The sequence below is a fragment of the Bactrocera dorsalis genome, chromosome 3 (assembly GCF_023373825.1).
Source record: "Bactrocera dorsalis isolate Fly_Bdor chromosome 3, ASM2337382v1, whole genome shotgun sequence".
Classification (NCBI taxonomy): domain Eukaryota; kingdom Metazoa; phylum Arthropoda; class Insecta; order Diptera; family Tephritidae; genus Bactrocera; species Bactrocera dorsalis.
In genome coordinates, this window is record NC_064305.1 from 9434630 (window position 1) to 9459739 (window position 25110).

Genomic DNA, 25110 nt, shown 5'->3' on the forward strand with positions numbered 1-25110 from the left:
GCACATTGACAAATTCCAATGTACTTGTACTGGAGTAAATATGAATTACTACCATAAGAGTTTATTGCCTTTGTCTAAACCCCACTAAAAATTAAGAGAAAAAAATATGCTCATGCTATGAAACTCACTTGTACAAATCTAAAAGTAAACCGGAAATCGGAAACAGGCGACTGACAATTTTATTTATATACTCGTACATAGTTGGGACTGAATATAGTTTTTATGATATACGAGCGTAGTAGAGGTGCGTCTAAGGCATGTACATATGTATGCACATACAATATTAAATGTGCAATTATACTAATTCAGCTGGTAGTAAAGATACCCAGTAGGAAATGCAAAACTAAATATTTTTTATTTCAAGTAATTTTTTTTTAATATTTTTACGTTTGTAAATTAATATATATTCGTTGTAAAATTTTTCAAAATTTCTTACTAGTCATAAATGCCGAGTAAAACTGACGGCATTATTTTGTGCTTTACAAGTAAATATTTTTTACTTAAAATTATATGTTTAAGTATTTTTTACATGTTCAAATAAAATTGTCAAATTCTTCCAAATTTCCTACTAGTCAGTAAAGCGACGAGTAAAAACGACAGTCATACTGTAAAATTTTATGCGTTCAACTAGCAATTTATCTGTGGTGGTAGCGCATTTTGGCGTATGATAAATTGCTTTTCATTTATGTAAATGCATATTTACACACATACAGACTTATATACAAACATACATATTTACATACACGCGAACATACATACATAGAAACATAAATATTAACTGATATCTACATACTGCATTTTCTGTTCCCTAACATTTTTTCAATCCCAGCACTTCATTTACTACAATTATCTATCTTTATTAAATGTTTTTGTAATTTCAAAGCAAAGCTTTCTGTTCAATTTGTAATTTTGTTCATTGCTTTTGTATTTATAAATTCTTTTTGTTTTTATTTCTTCATTCAAACTGTTAGAATCGCTAAAGGCGTTATCTACAGCATGTTGGCACGAGCGTATGAGCAATTTTTTTTGAGATTATGTAATGGAAAATGTTAACATTAGTACTAATGGTGTTGCCAGAGTGAACTTTATTAGAAAATTGATATAAAAAAAAAACAAAATAAATATAATAGTAAAGAGGACTTTTTTTGACAGTGTTGCCAGTGTGAAAATGATTAAATAAATCTTAAAAAAAAAATAAATAATAATGGTTTGGTAAAAAACTTTAAGCGAAATGAAATATTAAAAAAGTCTCCAGCACGTTAGCACAAGCTTATGAGACATTTTTTTAAGGTTATGTAATGGCTAATTTAAGTACTAATGGTGTTGCCAGAGTGAAATTAATTAGAAAATGTTTACAAAAAAAAAACAAAATTAATAAAAAATAAGGAGGGGGAAAAACAGATTTTTCTATTTGACAGTGTTGCCAGAGTAAAAAATTATTAAAAAATAAAAATAAATATTGTTTTTTATTTATTTTTATTTTTTAATAATTTTATTTTCATTGGTGAAAAAAACGTAAAGTTATGTACTGGAAAATATTTCTATTAATACTGATGGTGTTGCCAGAGTGAAATTAATTAGAAAATGTTTACAAAAAAAAACCAAAATTAATAAAAAGGTAAGGAGAGGGAAAAACAGCCTTTTTTGTTTGACAGTGTTGCCAGAGTAAAATATTATTAAAAAATAAAAATAAATATTCTATTCTATATAATTTTATTTTTTAACAATTTTATTTTCATTGGTAAAAAAACGTAAGAAAACTAAAATATTTTTAAAAACATAAAAAAATTTAAATTTAACTTTTAATTTTAAAATTTTTTTATAGTTACAAAAATGCTCCGAATGAGTTAAACCTAAGCCCTCACTAATCATCTTTCAGTACCGTAAATTTTAAACCAAATGTTTTATGATATATTAAATTTCAGCGAAAAATTTCATTGCTCGCTGAAAATTCCATTTAAATCCATGCTAGGGCCATCCACCCCCTAGCCAATCCGTCCTTAGGAGCCTTTACTGCCAGGCAAAAAAAAGTGGCACAATACTACAAATCGTAGCACACAACCACGCATTGTACAGTCGGTGACATTCTCATTTCATATCTTTTTATCGCTTATTATCTCGCTTGTATTGTACTGTGGCCGCCAAAAGCTGTTTTTGCAGCGTATTCCTATATTTTTGCGCGCTCGCGATAAAAAATTTTAGTTTTTTCTGCTGCCACAGATATAAATTTATTTATGACACAATCATTTATTTGGCATCTGACCATTTCAACTAGCTCAAATGTACTTACAACCAACAAACACACTTGTAAAGGATTTATTTATGATAGAGCATGAAATGTTGGTGAAGACCCTATAGGAAATTAAAAGAGCTGAGTTTAAGGTTAATTTTTTGTTGGAAAATAATGCTAAAATTGATTTAGTAGTGAAGAAAAACTAGGAAAGTGTTTCGAGAAACTATCGTGAACGTTCTTTTGTTGACTTTAGCTCAGAAATGCAACCCTGTGAAGTCTTAAATAGCGCCTCTGGGAATTTTGAGACGCAATCCTGCAAAGATTTTTGTAATTTTTTTCATAATTTCAAACACTTCGTTGAAATGTGTCTATTTTACAATGCTGAGAGGCGTAGGAACTCTGGCTATTCTGGCTGAAGATAACTTGGAAGATTAATTTATTTATTATTGTTATTTTTTTTTGCTTTCTTCATAAATTTACAATATTTCTTCAAACAAATTTAACAAACCATTTCAACAACAATTTTATTTATTTCTAGTGTAATTCACCCAAAAGCCCCCTGCATTTTTTATTCACAGCTAAATACATGCGTACTTTTTTAATCTTGTGCGAATTTAATGCTTTTTTGCTCGCCTGTTTTCGCAAATATCTATGTCAATGTGTCTGGCCACTCACTTTATACTTCTCTGCACATTTTCACTATGTTTGCCAGAGTATTTCAATTTTTTTTTACCGTTAGGGTGAAATTTACTTTAATGTGTTAATCCACTGTGATTTCACTGACAGTACAGTTACTCGGCAATAAAATAATTGTCGTGCAAAATTACACAAGTATTTTATATTTTTTTATAAAGTAAGCATAAAGGTGCAAATTCAATTCAATAACAGCATAATTGCTGTTATATATGCGAAAGTCGATTTTAAAGTATATTTGTAAAGACTGATTATTCGAAAAAATATATGGATGACAATACCTGGCGCTCAAATTATGCTAGCGATGTCGTCTTACCATCCTCTTCGTTTATTTGGTTCAGAAATAGATATTTAGCAAAAAGTCTAACGTCAATACTGTCGCTATTCACTATTCTTACTGAAAAATCATCTTTTCGGACGAGGCTCATTTCCACCTCGATGGTTACGTTAACAAGCAGAATTATCGCATTTGGGGCACAGAAAACATGCACGTAATCGTCGAGAAGAAAATACATCACATCACTGTATTTGCGGTTTTGGTCTGGTGGAATCATCGCCCATTTTTCTTCGAACCGCCGTAACCATCAAGGGTGAGCGATATCGCGCAATGTTAACCGAATTTTTCTTCAAGCAAATTGAAGACTTGGACAACATGCGGTTCCAGCAGGATGGCACTACGTGTCATACAGCAAACGCTACACTCAATCTTTTACGCCCTAACTTCGAAATTTAAAATTTTATATGGCCCACCCTATAGCAATGTCGTCTTATTATCCTCTCAATATAGGGTCAGCATAATCGGCATATGACTGAGCGTACTATTCGCAACACCAGCACCCATCCTGAGACCTGACATTGATTATTGGAAATTTTTCGATCAAATAAACCACGTTCAGCACATACTGAAGAAAAGGTATCAGCCATAGCTGAGAGTGTACACGAAAACCGTAGAGAGTTGATTCGGTGCCATTCGCAGCAACTCGAACTGATGTATGGAATGCCCTGACGCATTTACGTCGAGATCTTGAATTGAAAACGTACAAAATACAGCTTGTGCAAGAACTGAAGCCGCTCGAGCTTTCCAAGCGAAATCGCTTCGCTCTATGAGCTTATGAAAAGTTTCAAGAAGATCCGATGTTTTCAACGAATGGGATTCAATTCTGGCTCAATTGCTTAAAAAAAGTAAAATTGAAAACGTTTGGAACGAAGAGCAATCTAAAGAGATTCAAAAGCTGTCATTACTTTTGAAAAAATAACGCTTTAGTGGGGTTTGTGGGCTGGTGGAATCAAAGTTTGAAGCAAATAAATTTATGATTTAACAAATATATTATTTCAGTTCGATATACATACATATCTTACCGCTTTATTTATAAACAGTATTTAAGCATCTACCTTATATTTATTTAGATTACTTCTTACGTTTATTACATTTATCAATTCAGTTTAGGTTTGTGACTTTGCTTGAGCTGCTCATAGTAGAATGTGGCCTACATTTTGGCGCACATTTGGTTTTCTTATTGAAGTCATACACCTAAGAATTTTCCTTTTTTACAAGTTTTTAAGTCAAATGCTATAGGCGGGTATAGAAAATAATAACTTCTTTAAATAAAATCAAGAATTTTGAAAAAGTAATTGTATTTTTGTACTATTGGAAACTAATACCCTGTTGTAGCTACGAAAAATAATTCTAAACTAATTTCGAGAAATGGTGTCGAGTTGACAGTTCTTGACCGAATAAATAAATCTGGGTCCGTTCTGGTTACTTAGACCAGACTTTCGAAGAAACGGTGGAAGCTAATACGTCTTGCCTTTCTTTATTTTTGATACAGTGATCAGTAGGGAATTTTTACACTCACAAAGTTGTTTGGAAGCGTTTTAATTTAACACCCAATTAGTGGTGAAAATTTTATTTCACACAAAAAATTCCTATTATAGTTACCACTGAAACTACATAATATTGCTTCTGGTCTTCGCTTGTAACAATTTCGATTTGTTTTCAAAATTAAAAATAAAAATTAGTAGAATAATTTTTTCTACCTTTCCGAAATTTTAAAAAATTTAATTATTATCATTTTTGTTTTTTTTTTTGGAAAATTAAAATAATTTTAAAATTAAGACGAAAATTTAAAAAATTTAATTATTATATTTGATTTTTTTTTGGGAAAATTAAAATAATTTTAAAATTAAGTTAAAAATTAATTTATTTTAATTTTTTTATTTTTTCGAATAAAATTAGAAAGAAATACTAAAGAAAAAATAAGACACTTTTCAAACCTTTTTTCAATTATTTTCGAATTAACTGTAGTTTTTTTCCAAATTCAAAAATAAAATAAAAATCGTTTATTTCAAAATTTTTGCTTTTTCGAATAAAATTTAAAAGAAATCTGAAAAAAAATAAAAAACCTTCCAAAACTTTATTTTGACTCGAAAAAATATTTTTTAATTTATTTTTATTTTTTAATTTTTTATTTTTTTATTTTTTTTTTAATTTTAATAATGTTTTTCCTCTTCACTTCACAAAATATTTTTTTTTTCATTTCAAAAGTAAATCACACACACTCTATCAAATTTTCTTGTTCACACATGTGCGCATAAATAATTTTTTTTATTATTTTCCACTCATTATTTAAATCGTCCAATTACATATAAATTGCCGTTAGTTCGGCATAGATAAATTAGAGTCCAAAACAGCTGTCAATTTCACTTCTAATGCACTGCACTGACACTAATTGCAACAGCTGTGCACTTGTCAATGTGACATTTACACTTCATCACATATTTTAGGGTGTGTATGGGTGTGCGTTGGGCGGCCGCATTGGGCGGTTTTACTTTGAATTTAATATGCGTTTGGAGAACCGTTCTCATATTAAATTATAAACATTTGTATGTGTGTTAATACATAAGTATTTCGATATGGTTTTTGATTTATGTGAATACGGATTTGAGGCAAAGATACAAAAGGAGGGAGCTTCCGCAACTTCATTGTGCTTGACGAATTGTATTATTATGCTAATTAAAATTTTTTTTTTTTTAATTTTTATTTATTTTTTTGGTTGATTTTGTATAAGTTACAATAGTATTAATTCACTAAATTTATTTATTTTTTGGTCAAAAATTAAAAAAGTAATTTTTTAATAAAATTTTTTTTTTTAATAAAATTTATTGAATAAAAAGTAAAAGTTTTTTAATAAAAATTTGTAAATTAATATAATTTTTTTTTAATTAAAACTATTATTTTTTTAATTAAAATAATTTTTAATTCACTAAATTTATTTATTTTTTGTTATAAATTAAAACGTAATTTTTTAATAAAATTTTTATAAATTAAAATTAGTTGTTTTTTAATTTGAATTAATTTTTTTAATTAAATTGTTTTTTTTTTCAAAAATTAAAAAAAAATATTTCTTACATTATTATTTAACTAACTTTTTTTTAAATTTAAATTATTTTTTTTTTTTTAATTAAAATAATTTTTTGTCAAAAATTAAAAAAAAAACTATATTTAATATTTAATTAAATTTTTTTCAATTAAAATTACTTTTTTTTAATTCAAATTAATTTTTTCAAATTAAATTGTTTTTTTTTGTCAAAAATTAAAAGAAAATATTTGTCACATTATCAATTTACTAATTTTTTTTTAATTTAAATTAATTTTTTTTTAATTAAAATAATTTTTTGTCAAAAATTAAAAAATGCTATATTTAATAGGTATTTAATTAATTTTTTTTTCAATTAAAGTTAATTTTTTTTAATTAAACTTAATTTATTTTAATTACATTATGTTTTGTTAATTAAATATTAAATTTATAAGTTTTTCATTTTTTTTTTGATAATTTTGTTGCCTCATCTAGCCTCACTTGATTTAAATTAACTTTTCCAGTCACTTGTGTCCGGAAAATATTGACATTGTATTCGAATTTTTTTTACAGTTTTAAAAATTTTATGGCTGAAGTTGTGCGAACTGGCCACATTAAAATTGAATACATTTTTTTTGACGAATTTTTTTCTCTAAAATATTGACATTTAAAATACATTTGCTTTTTTAACAAAAAAAAAAAAATATTTTATGACATTTATTATTCTGATTTTTAAAAAATAGAAATCAATATTTTTTTTGTGGTGTCTGACATTTATAGCATGAATTAAAATGTTTATAAATAATTTATTAATTTTTAATTAAATGGCTGTCAAAGCGGCTTTTATAATTTTGTCACATTCGAAAGAGTTGCATTTTTTTTATTTATTCAACAAAACATTAAATATTACAATTACATGCATATGTGTGTGTTTAACATGCTAGTTACAAGCATTTTAACAGCACCACACACACACTCACGCATACACAGGTACATGCATATGCTCATAGCTGTCAAATTACCTTTCTATTAACTTTTATTATGCACATACAGTTATTCGTGCGCAAAAACACACACTTGTATTGCTGTTGTTGTTACTGTTTTAGCGGGCGCATAAAGATTTATATGATTTTTATTTGCATGTTTGATGGCGCGTAAAACTACACACTCACACACATGGAAATAAATAAATGCGTGTAAAAAACACATACAAATGCATGAACAACATATACATACAATAGCAACAAAAACAACACTGATAAGTGCTGTCAAAAATTATTGTTTATTAGTTTTTGTTGTTGTTTTTTGCTGCTATTTTGATGAAGAGGCCTTCACAGCCACTTTGCTCTGGCGAGAGTTTTCTGTTTTTGTTGTTGTGTTTTGATTTTTTTTTTTTGCTCGCCGTCAAAGAGAGGGGAGTGTCAATTGCATTTGCGCAAATTTTGCTACTTAAATGTCAGCAGTAGACTTTTTGCTCGGAGCGTTTTAAAGCGTGCGAGCAAGTGACATGCAATCAAATTTTATAAGCGCGCACATAGACACAAACACAGACACACATATATACATACAAGGAGGGAAGTTGATATACAATTTTTTTGTAAGAATTTTTAATGCAAGAACTTTGGTCTGGAAAAGTTTTGAATTTGTCCTCTGGTGAAAATGGAGCATATAAAAAAAGTAGGAAAAAAGCTTGATTTTTACAGGGTGTTTCATATTATATGTTTGCTGTGGAAAAGTAATTCGTATTAAATGGAAGTTAGGAAGTAGAAGATTTTGGTGAACGTTTTCTAGTTAAAATATTCTGAAATAAAAAGGTACAAAAAAAACAATAAATAAAGTTTACAAAAAATTTTAACACAGAAAATTTGTTATAAAAAAATAAAAAAAATAAAAAAAAATTTATAAAAAAAAAATTAAAAATTAAAAAAAAACTTATAAAAATTTAAATAAAATTTTTTATAAAAAATTTAAAAAAATTTTTTTTTACAAAATAAAGATTTATATGATTTTTATTAAAAAAAATAAGTAAAATTTGTTTCAACAAAAAATTTAAATAAAAATAAGTTTAAATTTAAATTTAAGAATTAAAATTAAAAAGTCAAAATTATAAAAATCTTAAATTCCAAGAAAAGTGAAATATTAAAATGATCCGTATAGTAAATTTAAAAATTAATAAAAATATTATTAAATTAAAGTTTTTAAACTCGAACAATTTGTATTTAGGAAAATTGTAAATTGATAAAAAATGAGTGGAGTAAATATTAAGTTTTTAAAAATTAAATAATATTAATTATAACATTGAAGTATGCAAACCCATAAAATTTTGAGACCAAAGCAAATAAATGAAGCAAAAAAATCAAATAATGTGTCTAAAAATTTTGAAAAAGATATTTAAGTATAAAATAAAAAAACGAGTAAGGATCTGCTAATTTCGAGTGAAACCGAACATTTAGTACTCTTGCACCTTGCAGGAATGAAAGCCAGTTAAATACCTTGAGTAATATCTCAATCAATATTAATATCAATATTGGAAATTAAAGCAAAAGGGTCCAACTTCATTGAGCGACGAAATCGTTGGTCGATTGCCATCAAGGCGAAAGTTATACTAAATCATCCTCGAACATTTTTTATCTATATTAACCAAAACCACAAACTTTTAACACGCCATATACTAATTAAATGCTCTATGAGTTTTTAAGGTACCTCATATACTATCAGCACTCATATGGAATGAAGAAAAGATTTTATCCATTTTAGACACAAAGATGCACTGTTATCAGAAAAGCCCGCTCCCTCAATTTTACTGAAATAACTCAAAGATTTGGCGATATATGCCTTATAGGCCAACCGGCAGTACAGAAATCGTTGTATTAGATAAATGAGAGCTAAGAGAAGTATTGATCCGATTCAATTCATTTTTGAGAACAAAGTTACTATTATCAGAAGAGGATTTTCTCTGAAATTTAACGGTATACGCAATACTATTGACCATTATTTTCTGCAAAAAGGCAACTATTGGCACTGGGCTCTCATATTCAGTACATGGAGTCTAAAACAATTTCGGTTCGATTTGGACAATTTTGATCGTGAGATGGCATCCGATTTCTCCATTTTCACAGTATGCCATAGGAATATTGTAATAATTTTATTTCAACATTAATACTTTCTGAGATATTCAGCTTTTTAAGTAAGGCTGTATGCAATTTTCATAGATTTCTAAATACATACCACCTATAAAAGTTAAGTTAAGTTCTATAAAGCCTTACTTAAAAAGCCGAATATCTCGAGAAGTATTAATGATAACGATTTTGAACTCCAAGCTTTTTTTTAGCAAATAAAATTTCCTACAAATGTGTCATGCACATTTTTTCCATAGCTCCTGTCATTTACGAGATATATACAAAAAAAATGCGAAATTCTTGGAAAAATTGGGTTTAGAGCCGCGTACTACTTCGCCGGTGTGAGTTACGACTTTGTTGCACTGGACACTTTTGTAGAGTGAACAGTTATGAGAAATAAACGTATAAAGTCAAAGTGATGCCATAAAATACCTCTGATCTGTAGGAATTTAAAGATAAAAACTCACGATTGTAGAGTATTTTCTATGGAAAATTTTTACAGGCCTTCGTCCAGTTCTTAATGTTAATATTGTATTAAGAACTAAAATTTTCACAGAATTTTTTTAGGGTATTTCCTAGGAAATTTCGTGACGGGACTCAACAAAATTAATAGTTCAAAAACACAAAAACACCCTAATGTATATAAGTATATATTCATTTTAAAACTACTTTTCCTTTGTCCCTCCAACTTCACATTAATCTTTTTTTTTTTAAGTATACTATGATAAATATTTTTTATATAATAAATAGTCACTTCAATAAATATCAATTCAAAGCGAATTGCAATAAAAATATTAAAACAAATATATTTATTTTATACCATCATAAAATGTCACTCGAACTAAGCTACAACCAGCCAAAACACACATAAAAACGCACCCAATCTCAACGGTCGCATAATTTAGTGACTATGTATACCGTAATATTAGAATTAAGTGCCAGCAGTTCAGTTTCATTTATTTTAATTTCATTTTATGCGATTATTTTCGTCAAAAGCGCTTTCAACTATTTAATCAGCTGGTAAACAATTGCGGCAGTTCTTTCTAGTGGTGCACACGCGAGCGATTTTCAAGCATTAACGGCAATTATTTTATCTCGCGTATGCACGAATATTTTTGTAAATATCTGCATGTATATAATAGACAATGCTTAGCTCGATTTAAATGCAATTGACAAGCTTTTGAGTGGCGAAAAAAGTTCTTTGCAAAAAACAACTGAATTGGCAGTTTTTTAATTAGGGCTTTTGGAGCCTTTTATGAACAAAGGAACGGTGTAATTGTTAAAAAAATATAATATATAGTGTATATATATTTATATAATATGTATTTATATACATTAAAGTTAGTATAATCCAAAGCAGACTCTTTAGTCTGTCAGTAAATTCAACTCTAAAAGTCTAAAGAAGATTAATGTATTGTAATATATTACTTCAAACCGCATATTCATTACGATTAAATGGATTAATGGATTATACAAGTCAATAATAAAAAGATTAAAAAAATATGAAAAATAAAATTTTTAATTGTACTAGTATTATTTGTAATCTTTTGATATGACTATATTGATAAATTTATCTGCTTACGCCTGTTTTTTTTAAGAGGATTGAGCCATGTGTAAAATAACACGCAAGTGAGGAAAGTTTTCTGAGCGCCATTCACCTAAAATTGGTCAGAAACTATTCTTTTACATAGGGCTCAAGCAGCTCACCACTTTCGATCTTAGACCAAGTATCCCCTGGGTAGCCAAAAACAATCCGTTTGAAGGCGAGCTAAAGTGAAAAGGCGAAACATTCCGCTCCAAGGTTGTACGCTGAGTTTCTCGAATAAATTTAACAAAACACTTTCGAAAAGAAATTCAAAACTACCTTTAAGGTATGAAAGATCTTCCATCTAGTTTTTGTTTCTAGAACTCCTTACCTATCTTGCGAATTATCTAGTCTTTCGATTACGAACTTCACTTTTAAAATGTGCGCTCCTGAACTAATTTCTTAAACTGTTTATAGAACGGAGCCGGTTTTGTAAGAAAAAATTAATTGTAAATTTTTTCAAAAATAAAAAAAATACCTATTTGACCTGAAAACTTGTTTCTTTGTGCAGGTCTCTTAATGCTTTTACATAAATTTCACCAAAAAAGATCAAAAGTCTCACATAGCCAGAAATTCTCCATAAAAATTTAATCTTCTCTCAATCTTTAACCCTCTAGAGAAAAATTCACTGATAAATTTAATGAAAACGAAAAAAGGAAGTCAAAATTACCATTTCTGTAAAAGGAGTTACAAAAAATACACGACTAAGTTTAGTTTGTAAGGCTCCTTACCGCTCTAGTGAACTAACAAAACTTTCGGAAGGAAACTCCCAAAAGAATGGTCAATAACACCCACATATGAAAGATTATAGAAGTTAAAACGTTTTATGAACTTATGGAACACCTTTCTTATTACTTCAGGAGCTAAAATATTTTTTGAACTTATGGAACACCATTCTTATTACTTCAATGACAACCTGAACTTAACATTTAGGCACTTTTCCGGCTCCCACTCATCAAAAAATTCCAAATGCAACATTTTGTTGTAGAAGAAAAAATCCAAAATACTTGTAGTGATTTAATTTAATTAAATCTAACAACAACTGATTTGATTTCATTTTCCTTTTGAGTTCACATTGTTTTTAACTAGAAGTCATTGTGCTCATTTCATTTGAACAACTTTTCAGTGCAATTTCACTGACCTTGCAGCGAACGAGACTGAGCGCACAGCACTGACGACTAACGAGACAAGTGTGCCAGCTGGAATAACAAAAAAAAAATCAAAAAAAAAAAAATAGGTGAAACAGTAACAACAAAAATTGATTTTTTGGCTGCCGAACATGCAAACTCACACACACGCTCACAAACATATGCATAGAAGCAATCAAGCTTTGCAAATGCATCCGGTGCACAGACAGCAGCCGCTACAGGCGTCATTGCTTTGTTGTTGCTTTATTTTTTTCTTTTTTTCCTGTTTTGTTATAACAAATGGTTGAGCTTAGAGTTTACAGTTAAGCAGGGCGAGATTTGCAAAATCAATGTTTGTTTGTCTGTATTGTTTAGAAGCTTCTGCTGTCAATCATCTCCCATATGTATGTATATGTGTTTGTGTTTTGTTTTTTTGTGAAAAAGTCGCCCGTTGTGTCACAAATCAGTTTGCATTAATAATGTATGTGCGGCTTAACGTGCTGGTGGCAGCAGTGACAGTTGATTTTTGGCACGGGAATGTTTTAGAAAAAAGAAACTAAAAGAAAAAAAATATTTATAAAAACAAAAGTATAAAAAATTAAAAAAATAAAAAAAAATTAAAATTAAAAAAAGGTAAAGAATTAATCAAAAAAATTATTTAAAAAAATTAATTAAAAAATTAATAAAAAAAAATATTAGTAATAATAAAAATTTAATTATGAAAAATAAATGTTTGTGTCGCTCCTTTGCTTGTACACCAGTACAAATTCTATATTTACTTAAACTGCATTTTTATTGAGAAAAAAATTCATAAAAATTATTTTAAGGGGAGGAAAATATAAATCAAAGTCCAAAATTGCGCTTAAAACCTTTAAAAGATTTACTTAATTTTCTTAATAAAATATGAAATGTACAAGAACAGCTTAAAATTGTCGAAAAATGGCTAATAATTATAATTGGAAGATAGAAGTAAATTCACAGAAGTGCATTGAAATAATGTTTGCAACTACAACCGTAAAATATCATTAAGTGGCTCTACAATACTTGAAAGTGAAGCCGTACCTAGGGCTCTTTTAAACAGAAGACTGACTTGAAAGATAACCATATGGGAGAAATTGAAGCAGCTCAAATTTAAAACAAAAAGATGTACTGGCTTTTAGTCTGGCGGTCAGAACTTAATCTTGAAAATAAAGTTCCACTCTAAAAGTCAATGCTTAAACCAGTATGAATGTATGCAATGCAGTTTGAGGGTACTGCGAGTACCAATATTGAAATCCTCCAAAGATAGCAATGTAAGACTTTAAGGAGCATTGTAAGTGCTCCTTGGTATATAAGACACTTCGGAGTCTACTAAAATGTAACTTTTGTTAAAAACAAAATCAGCAAAGCCTATCGAAAATGCCTAGATAGACTTTGTAATCATAAAAATTTGCTGGCAATAAATCTACTGGACAATAGTATGGATATCTGACGCTTAAAACATTTTTGACCTTGTAAATAGATTTTAAATAGTTATTTATAGTAGAATAATTTTAGCAAATTATATTATTGAAGTATATATTCATTTGAATCAATGGAGTACAATTAATGCTGTTATGATCTTTATATTTATAAAATTAGCTGATTGTCTTCATTCCATTTTCACATAAAAAATATATAGTAAACAAAAAAAAAACACCACAAATAGATTTTTTTAGGGTTGCAAAATTATTTCCCCATTAAAATCGCGGCTAATATCTTAAATGGTTACAATTTTTATTTTTTATATTATTTATATATTTTTTATTGCAATATATATATGTATGTCTATAACTCGAAGTTCTCCATTACTCGAATTCACAAATTAGCAATTGAAGTCAAATTGCATACAAATTGTCTACCACAACTCGAGGTTTTTTTAGTGGATTATGGTGATTCGAGTTAGAAAAGCTCAACTGTAATTATAATTTTCAGTAAATTGCCAAATCTTAAGCGCCATTTTCTCAATGTGTGGTTAGCAGCCATTTCTCAGTTAAGTTCTGGTAAACTTAGCCAAGGTTCCTTCTTTCGGTAAAGTATCTTATTTTAACTGGAACTCACAGATGCTGTTGATCTAACTGAAAAAACAGCCTTAAATTCGATATTTTTTCCCATGAAATTTATTTGCTTGAACATATTCTAAATTACACCTCAAGTACAATCCACTGGATTTTTATACCGACAAGAACGTTTTCGCTTTATTCGTAAAGGAAATTTTCACTGTATTGAATAGTTTATTATATGAATAATAGTATAAAATGTACACCACAGTAAGGCGTGGACGGATCCGTTAGTATATATCTATAGTATATAGTTTTAGGATTTATATAGTCTCCCACGTTTCTTTTTAGTTGTATATTAGTTTACAGTGAGCTGAGTCGATTTAGCTAAGTCCATCTGTCCATTTGTAATGACTATTATCCCACTTTTTGAGATATTGCACGGAAATTTTAAAGGAGATTTTCACTTTCTAAGAAACCTCATACTTATCGAAAACCCTGATGTCGTATCATTATAGCATATAGCTATCATACAAATTGCTCTTTTAAGGAAAACATTTTTACCTGTTGGGATATCTCCACAAAATTTGGTATGAATGATTGATCAAAATTATATTCTGAAATCGATTTACTGTAGCATATACATAGCTGCCATACACCTTAAAGTACCATAATTAAGTTTTTTTGTATACAAGCCACTTTACTTGGGAAGAGTATTCTAGCTTCAGTACAAGCGAAGAAAACACTGCTTTAGTAAATAATGTTTCAATAATTAATTAAAAGCCTTAAATAAACTGCTAAACTAATTAGGTTTGTAAGACTGATTAGCCAAGTTATAGTATATTATTGTAAAGAATAATATAAGTAGTAATTGGCTGTTTGGTAGTAAATGTAGCAGAGAAAAAGTCAGATTTTTTGTTGAAAAATATATTACTGTATACTTATTATCACTTAAAATGCAAAACAACGTAACAACAAAAAATTCGAAATTGAGTTTTTTATTGCTTGCGATACTTTTAAGCTGCCACTGACCAATATATCCAATATATAACCAATAGATGACCATTTTATAACCAATATATAACCAATAGATGACCATTTTATAACCAAATATATAACCAATAGATGACCATTTTATAACCAATATATAACCAATAGATGACCATTTTATAACCAAATATATAACCAATAGATGACCATTTTATAACCAAATATATAACCAATTGGTGACCATTTTATAACCAATTATATAACCAATAGATGACCATTTTATAACCAAATATATAACCAATAGATGACCATTTTATAACCAATTATATAACCAAATATATAACCAATAGATGATCATTTTTAACCAAAACTCAAATTTTTTTGATTTTCATTTCTATTATATCGTTTTTCCTTCACTTACAAACTTAAGAAAAGTGATGTTACGTTATTTTGCATTTTAACTGACGTTAAAGAGTATATACTTTGCATCCTTACACAATCACACAACTTTAAAGATCGTATGCCATATTTTTAAACACATAACAGTAAATGAATGCTTACTACTTGCACGCAGCTGCGCTTCGAACGTTGGCCAAGCAAAGCTGCTGCTGTTGCTGTCGTTCCACCACCAGCAGTAAGTTGCTATTTCGTTGCTAGTGTTGTTGTTGTATACATAAACTACAACCTAAGCTTTGTAAGTAAGCAATTTGGCAGTTTTAGTTGCGTTTTAACAGTGTTTACTTTAATGCACACTTTAACTACTTTCACTGCGTTGCCACTTGTCGCTGTAAGCTAGCGCTTGTGACCACAAATTTCACACGCTTCTCGCACACATAAATTATAATTTGACATTTAAGAGGCTTTCAACTTCAAATTAGCAGCATTAAGGCGCGGCGCACAAACGCGCGTACACAGCGGAACTGCTTAGGAGCACGAAAAACGCTTTAACAAACCGGCCAGCAGATAAACGAATGGGGGAACGGTGAGCTAAATGCAAGCAGCTTGCAACTGCAAGTATGTATATGTGGGTGTTTATATGTATTTGCGTTGCAACACTGCCACGTCGTACGCCAGGCTCGCTTTACAGGCTACACCCCACGCGCCGTACGCTGAGCGCGTTCTGGTCGCTGAGTTCGCGCTTCACTTTATACACTTTTCACGCTGTTTTCGGTGTAGGTTGCTGCTGTTGTTGTTGTTGGACTTACACCGCTTTAACTACACCAGTTTTCACCGTGCGCTAATTGCTTACACACACGCACCCACATGTATTTGCGTAATTGGCGCAGCGTTCTTTCAATTTTCGGGGGTCACAAAACATACACTTTTTCAGCGGCTGGAAAATTTTTCGTTTGCACCACTTTTGCAGCTGCAATTCGAGATTTTCGTATGGCGCTAGCTGTCGCTGGCCCAAAACAAATGGGCATTACACATATGCACACTCGCACACACACACGCGCGCGGCACGGTTACACGCGCGACCACAAAATATAACGGTATAAAAATTTTTGCACTCACTGCACGGCATTTAACGCACAGGACGGCAGCACAAACCGCATCGCACTGTTTTGTAAGCAGACAATCGGCCGTACGCTAGTCGCTATTTGCCGTTAATTTTCCGTTTTATACGAGTAAGCGCACACAACAACGACGACGGCGGTCGACGACGAAAAAATATGTGTAATATATAACGTGAATTGCTACGCGTAAATCCCGAAAGTTCCGACCGTACCCGCGGGATCGTAAACTCTCACTGAAAGATTTTTATGGTACACATAGATGAATGCCAACACATCGGTTGCGCGTTGCCTAAACAGCGCCGTCACAGCTTCCAATAGAATTTGGCTTCGGCTCGTCGGCTGCAACTGGCGACGAACACCCAGAGATAAATGCGACATCGTGCACACATTACAATTACACAGCGAACGGCACTCACATGCTGGAGCGTCTGCTTGGAAAATTCACAGCATTGGCATGCGAGCGCTGTGTGTGTACAGCATCCGAGCGCATCCAATCCTGCAGCTGTGTAGCGGAGCGCGCTTGAGTGCACACGAAAGCACATACACGAGCGCCAATCTGAGTGTTTCGTTTGTGCGTTGGCACAAATTACCGGCAGATGTCGCGCCCGCGTTCGTGCCGCTCTCGGCTGGACTGGAAGTCTGCAGAACAGTAACACGGCAATGCGTGAGCGCGCATTTTTAGTTGGAAAATGTATGCGCCTGTAAGTAGGCTTTGAGAAACCCTTCGTCACTTGTCGCTTACATGTTACATACTTTTGACGCGTGTGCGTTATGTAAACAAGGCGTGTGTAACACGAAGTGTTGCCACTTCCAGTCAGTTGGGTGCGAGTAAAGCTTTGCCTGGCAATAATGGTAAAGATTGTGAGATTTTGGTGAGAATGCAACTACTGCGCTCTGCATAAGTGCCGCTCATTTCCTATAAAAATCGGTAGACAATTGTGTAAGGCAGTGAAATTTTAAGTTATTCGAATTGCAAGTGACGGTTAAAATTTTTTAAAGGTATCTCGGTTGGTTAGAAATGCGGATTGGAACCGCCTACGAAGAGTTGATGCTAGCGCTGAAGTGGACGATTTTGATATGGTCTGGCACCAAACTTTATAATAAAATGATTCAGGGCCATTGATGTCGAGGTTAGGCGTTACTTAGTCCAACCGTCATTGTATTTTTACGTGAGTACCTGTTGGCGACGGTCTTACCCCACGGTGCAGCACATATGTAGATCAAAATGCGTTGACCAGCTCCCCAAATAATACATGCTTTTGGCAAGTTTGACTTGATTACAACTTTCCACCATGGTCGGGTTCGATCCTAAAACCTCTGCTGGGCGCATGGCGCCTCCACACTGAAGTAAATTCTCAATTCTACCAGTTTTTTGGTTTAAACCGTAGCTACCACGAATTTTCCCAAAGAGCCAAAACAAATAAGCAGATTGGAGCGCCTCCAAGGACTAACTGCTCCCCGTGGTATTAGATTTAAGTCTCCGGTCAGACCTTGTAGCTTTCGCCACGACCAGTTGAATACCCATCAAATTCAATGATTAGTGGCATTTGTCGCTTGAACTTCAAATATCTTTTAATTAGATTACATCTTAATAAAAGTCTATAATATCAGTTCAAGCTGAGTATTATAGAACTATTTCTAACAAGACTATGCTGAAATTTCGACGGAAGCCAAATAACAGACATAGTAGATATTGGATTTTAGTCTCTTATGCTATTACCGCAGGAAAATTTCCTTAGTCTAATCCGAAGTTTGAGAAAGTAGTTTAATCGATGAAGTTCGAGTCTGTAATTTTTGTGGTAAAAGATCCCCTTTTCAATATTTATCTATTTAGCCTGGCATTCATATAATTCTTATAAAGCGACCCGATACCACTGAGGGCTAGCTTAAGTATAGTTTAATGTAATATGTTTCAGATTATAATATTCCTGGTAAGAGTTTCACTATCCAATAATGGCTGTATGTCACTTAGGTACTAACCGTACTAAAAATAAAGTTTTGTTTTTAGAAGACAGCAGCTGAAATTAATAATTATAAATAAATTAAATTTATTAATTTCTGATAAGAATGGAACACAATCTTAAAAATCAGGAACAGTAGGAACAAATGTTCAAGTTCTGTAAATTATACGAAAAACACGATAGACTCCCTAATCTCTATAAAAAAAATATTCAATTTTACAAAAATTTATTATTTATTATTGTTTTAACTCTTTATTTTGCTTTCCCTTAATTATTGTTCATGCTAAAAACTCTCTCTTAGGTAAACTGTTACTCTCTTAGATGTTTTTATATGAATAACCGAAAGAAGCAAGTGCGTAATGTATCTAAATGTGCGTATTTTAGGACAAATACTTTTTTGCATAAAGAAGGAGGCATATTTTTCTAAAGCAAAGTAAGGTGAAAGCAGAGTAAGGCATCACATCACCGAACTTAATATTTTTTGGTAATAATTAATTTAAAGTTAGAAACATGCCATTAGGGGCTTCAAGCATTTCGTGCTTAAAAACATAAATATGTATAAATATACATGTATATATATGTATGTATGTATATGTAATGCCAAAGATGATTTTTTTATATTTAAAAAATAATTATTTTTGTATCGCAGCTATATCCTGTAGCAATCCGATATCAGCAGTTCAAATGAATGAGTAGCTTCTTAGGAAGAATAAAGTTTTTCAGTTTTTGATATGAGATATGATAAAAGACAGATATAGGTGAATCAACTCAGGCAGTCACGGTGATCATTTATATAGGAATATATAAATGTAGAATCTCCTATGCATACTTCTACATAAGTGTTCGCAACTTCGTGATAAACTTAATTTAACCTGTTTAGGGTATAAAAGCTATTCACGAAATTGATTTAAGATTTCTTTAGAAATATATACTAAATATGTGAACATATTTTTAAATCCAATTTATAATCTGCAATAGCAGCCTTTCATTATACAGCTTTTTAGCTTCTGTTATTCCCTAAAGAAATTGCAAATTTTTACCGAACTTCATCAAATACTTGCATGTAAACAAATGCACAGAGTTATGAAGCTGCAAAATATACACACATGCATTATTATATATATATAATGGTACATTGTAAATACTCATACGAAATTCTCTTATGCTTAAGAGCATCTTTACAACCACTGGAACGTGGAAAATTGGAATGTGTAATAATGAGTATGGAGCAGACGAAATGGAAGCAAAGAGAACAAGTGAGAGTGCTTGCCAGCAAAGCTTTTACGTACTCAGCTCAACAAGTTTTGCGTAAATTTTTATGGCAGATAAATTTGCAGCAGTTGAGCTATTTTGAATATAACGTTAATTTCATATTTGGAAGTAGAATTTTCAGAATAATTTGAAATAAAAGAGATATGTTGTGATGATAATACTACTAGCACCTAAGCAAAAAATAATAAGACTTTGTTCATCAGTTTAAAATTGATTGGTTTATTCTTCAAAATTTATGTCAGCCCCCAATGCATTTGTGCCAAATTTTTTTTCAATCTTCGAAACAGTTGTTAGAGGCAATTTCCGGAATAGCCTTAAATGTGGCGATTCACATTTAATGTGTTCAATTGATTAAAAACTGTTTCCCCGTAGCGGTTATTTGAGTTTAGCCAGGAGAAACACTGAACTAAATTCATATTTGTTTGAAAATTTTGCAAAAAAATTCCGAAGAATCAATGCAGTATGCGCCGGTGCAATATCATGGTGAAAAAACCAATATTTGAGGGTCCATAATTCCGGCAAGATGCCTAACACATAAATAGTACTCCTTGTTGACAGCTTAGCCCGTGGGAAAACTATCAACATCAGCTTGATTTTTGACCTTCTTCGACGTGTTTTTTTCGATTTCGGCTTACCTTTGGCACGATATTCTGCCAACTGAACGTCTGTTTCCGGGTCGTAACCATAGATCCAAGACTCATAACCAGTAATAACACGTTTCATGATGTCTAATTATAGTGAAAACATTGTTTCACAGACGTTAACCCACACTGTTTTTTTCTTTCAAAACGGTTTTCACTAATACTTCCGGTATTCCAACGATGCCTGTAAGACTCTGACTGTTAATTGTCGATTCTCAAGCACCCATTCCATTATTTTATTGACGTGAAACGTTTAAAAAAAAATCATTCTCAACAGTATTTCAGTATAATTGTAAAGCTGTCTCATAAATTGTCTTTATATTACTTTATAAGACTAAATCGTGGCTTTTCGATAACTGGTAAAAATATGATACGTTTTTCAATACAATCATAGAGTTTTTAGTACAATTGATAATGGGATTAGACACCACTCTGGCAACTTTGATATTTAAAACTATGATTGATTATTTTAGTAAGGCTTACTGCTACTAAATGACCAAGATATCAGATTTCATAAAACAGATTACAATTTTCCCAAAGCTGTAACCTCATAACACTTACACTTACAGTAACAAGAGTTATTTGATGTAGCAAAGTCTGTCAGCGATACATACGAGTATCCTATTGCAATGTCAAATATCCATAAGTGTAGGTACAGAATATTACAGCGAAATGCTTTGTGTTACAAATAATTCACTTTTACATAAATTTTCAAATTTGAGTTTTCTTATTATACCTTATTACATATTTTTTTAATACTTAGGCCTATTTAATATATGTAGGTCTGGGCACTAGAGTAAACTGGCGCAATAGACTTTATGTGGCGGTGCTAACCTCAATTTATTTCTATTTTCTATATAACTAGTTCTTAAGCCGATTGTTTTTCTTTTTAATCTGTGATGACAGGCACAAATCTGCTATAACTTTCGAAGTTGATTAATTATTTTGGCAATACGACTTTAAATTTAAATTGTGTTTCCTTTAACGCCTTTTCATGCTGATTTTTCAACGTATATTGCACTCAATTGTGAAAAGCATGCCTGCCTTACTTTGACTGCTGGTTTGGCAGTTATCCCACAGGAAAACTCCATAACGTGAAAATAGTAGCCTCTCTTAGGTTCTTCTTTTTGCTTTTCATCCTTTTATACCAAAAATAAGTTTGAGACCCTTTAATATGCTATACATATATCCATGTGTAACTGATCTGCGTGACGCGCCGACTCGACTAAACCCTGGCTGTCTCTCCATATTTTTGTATATACGTCGACTAGTCCGTTAGTTTTTGAGATATCGATTTGAAACTTTGCACATGTCGTTTTTTTCCCAAAAAACTGCTATTTGGTTGGAACCGCCGATATCGGACAACTATAGCATATAGCTGCCATACAAACTGAACGATGGGAGTCAAGTTCTTGTATGAAACACTTTTTTATTTTACGATGTATCTTCACTAAATTTAGTAGGGATTATTTTCTAAGTCTGTAATGCAATCCAAGAAAAAATTGTTAAGATCGGATAACTATAGCATATAGCTGCCATACAAAGTGAACGATGAAGATGAATGATCAGCATCAAGCTTTTGTATGGAAAACTGTTTTATTTGACAAGATATCTTCGCCAAATTCGGCAAGTTTTATTGCTTAAGTCAACGCTACATTCATCGAATCAACTGTTCTGAGGGACGAATATATCGTCACCTAAAATGCAAAATAACGTAACATTACTTTTCTTAAGTTTGCGGGCGAAGGAAACACGATATTATAGAAACCACTCATATTGAAACAAAAATTTGAGTTTTGGTTATAAAATGGTTATATATTGGTTATATACACAAAATGGTTATATGTATATTAGTTATTATATCTGATAGTGATTTTCGATTTTTTTTTTTTTTTGATGATACGTTGTTTTGCATTTTAGGTGACGACATGTAGAACATACAAACAGCTTCAATTCAAACTGACCAGTCGAATTTTTGTTGTGTTTGAGTTATACGAAAGGATTAACCAGGCTTAAAGCGCTTAAGAAGAGTATTTTTGGGATTTAGGAAAATACTTTTCATGTCTGAAAGTGCTTCTAAAAATTTCCCAACGGCTGAAGTGGGTCTATGGCTAGTAATAGATAGGCTTTTCATATTTATTTAGAGAATGAACCGAGGCCTGAGCTGTAGTCAATATAATAAAAGTTAGTAATAGCATCCACAATAAAAGCAATAATTGCCACAAGGCGATGCTAAAGTCCACAATAAAGATAATAGTATCCTCGACTAAACAAGGTAAGCCTCTTGGACTGAGTTAAGTTATTGAAAATTTGGCTTTTTGGTTCCTTAGTTTTTATTACTTTATTACATTGCGGCTAATTCATTGACTTTAAGGGCCAGAGTTTCAAGTTGAGTATGCACTAAAATAAAAAAGGCTTTCATTCCGCTAAACTTTTAATTAAATTGTGAAGAGAATCATTCAGAAATTTAATTTTTCTTATAAAACCTTAACCAAAAAATTTATAATTTCACTTTACGCCCCGTCTAATTGAAAATTACCCATATCGTACCAAAGAAAATAAAATTTCAAAAATTAAATTCAAAAATTGAGGGCATTAGCTCGCCTCCCAAGCACTTAAAAGCATTATCTCTTTAATCTAATAAACATTTAAATGCAACTCAATGCTTTTGTTCAGGAAGTTAAAGGCCAATACATAACGCACACCGCTACCTCCACGTCAACTGTTCGCACACAAATATGCCAACAAAGCAAGCGTAAAGCGTATCTCCTGTGGGGTTAATTCAGGGACAACAACGACAGACACAGACAAAGCTAATTAGGTTTTCATATTTCATTGAACCAAATTAGCGCAGCGTACTTTCCAACCTTTCACTCATTCACCGACTACTGAGTGTGGCCTACCGGGCGACCGCCAACCCACACACACAAACACATCTTCCGTTCCCGTCAAATCAGTCCAAGCGACCAAGCGACCGAGCGACCCACCGAATGCCTGCCCCCGCCTGCCAACAGCGGTTGACCAACACAATTCGCAGCGGCAACTGATTGCGAAGGCTAAATGCACAGAACAACACACACACAACAAAGCACATGCACACACACACACATACACCGCGGCGCTTTAGCTTAATGATAACGGGATGTACTAAGTGTACCGTGGTGCTGGTGGTGGCGGTGGTGGGGCTGAGTCAAGGTGAATCAAACCATTGCAGTTGAGTTGAGTTGGTGGTGTTGTTCGTGTGAATAGCCGTTGGCTGCGGGAAATCTATGCTGTTGCCGACGTTACAGCGCATAGTGGCTTTAGCCGCGTTGTTGTTGTGTCGCTTTTGTTATTGTAATGCCAACGTGCTGGCACTGTGGTGTGGACAAATCAAGGCAAAGCGCTACATTTTAATTGAGGGTCAATTATGTATTGTGGCGCACGAACTCATCAACACAGGCACACTCATACATCAATATATGAGTGCTTATATGTATTTTTATACATGTGTGCGTGCATTTAACCGATTCACAGAAACCGCGAACTGTTTATAGACACATATACATATGTACACAAGGCTTATGCAAATTTATATATGTTTGTATATATATACATATATATGTGTGTGTTTGTATGTCCGTGCCCACACATAGGTGACATAAATCCTTGATATATGTGCTTTATCTGATTGTAGTGGCGTTTGTAGGCCGTTAAGCGGGGAAATCAACTTTGTTTGTGTGTTATATGTGATTAACCTTAAAATAACGAGTTTCTCAAATAGAAGGTAATTATTTAATTGAAGTGAAATGGGTATAATTGAATTACATTAAGATTTTTTTGCTCATTCTCAAGTTTTCCTTGACCAAAGATTTACCACGAGCCCCTTAGGAACTGAATTTCTGAAACTGAAAAATTGTTTTGGATTTCAGTTTCAGAAAATCAGTTTCTAAGGACCTCATGATAAAACTTCATTCTTGTATAAGCTAGGGCCCAAACTTGAACGACTTTCGGGACCTTAGTCGACGACAGTTGGCTTAACCATCACTTTAAGTCACACGAAACAACACTATCAGCCTCGAAATCCAACGCAGAATAACTCTTGCCAACAGTTGCTACTTTGGACTGAGTAGGCAATTGAGAAGTAGGACCAAAGACCTACGATTTTTATCAGTACAGGAGGAAGGGGCTTGTTTTCAAAATCTTAGTCAGTCCACATTACAGCAAGATAATCTCAGTGGGAGCAAGAATACGACTATAGGGTCATAGATTCTTAATCGACCCACGGCAAAAAATAGGTCCTAGAGAATTTACTTCAACAATCTTCGTCAGCTTACGTTATCAGACGTTGACTTTAGGGTTCAAATATTACTCTCATATTAGTCAAAATTAAGAGGATAGGCCATTTGTAGCTGAGTTCGCGGCTTCTTCGGTCCACGTCATATAAAAACACTTTAAGGGATGTCTTAGACCGTGAAAGTCATATAAGAAAATGCTTAGAGGTTAAGTTAGATAATCCAAGTTCTGGTTTGGAGGATCCTACTCGTATAAAACAGGTAACCATTCAATATAACCAAATAATACCAGCTGAGAGAACTATACAGGGTCCCCAAATACTA

At 31.8% G+C, this 25110-nt stretch overlaps 1 protein-coding gene across 7 annotated transcripts in view; it reads right to left on the reverse strand.

Annotated features, from left to right (window-relative positions):
- The window catches only part of LOC105226929 (neural cell adhesion molecule 2), a 263927-nt gene extending 247016 nt beyond the window's left edge, over window positions 1-16911 (reverse strand). For 2 of the 7 annotated variants that reach the window (XM_049453359.1, XM_049453357.1), the window contains exon 1: window positions 15683-16911. The gene's annotated coding sequence lies outside the window, so the exon portion shown is untranslated. The remainder of the gene's footprint in view (window positions 1-15682) is intronic. The other 5 variants (XM_049453362.1, XM_049453358.1, XM_049453360.1 and 2 more) reach the window with 5 other exon arrangements.
- Between the last annotated feature and the right edge of the window lie 8199 nt (window positions 16912-25110).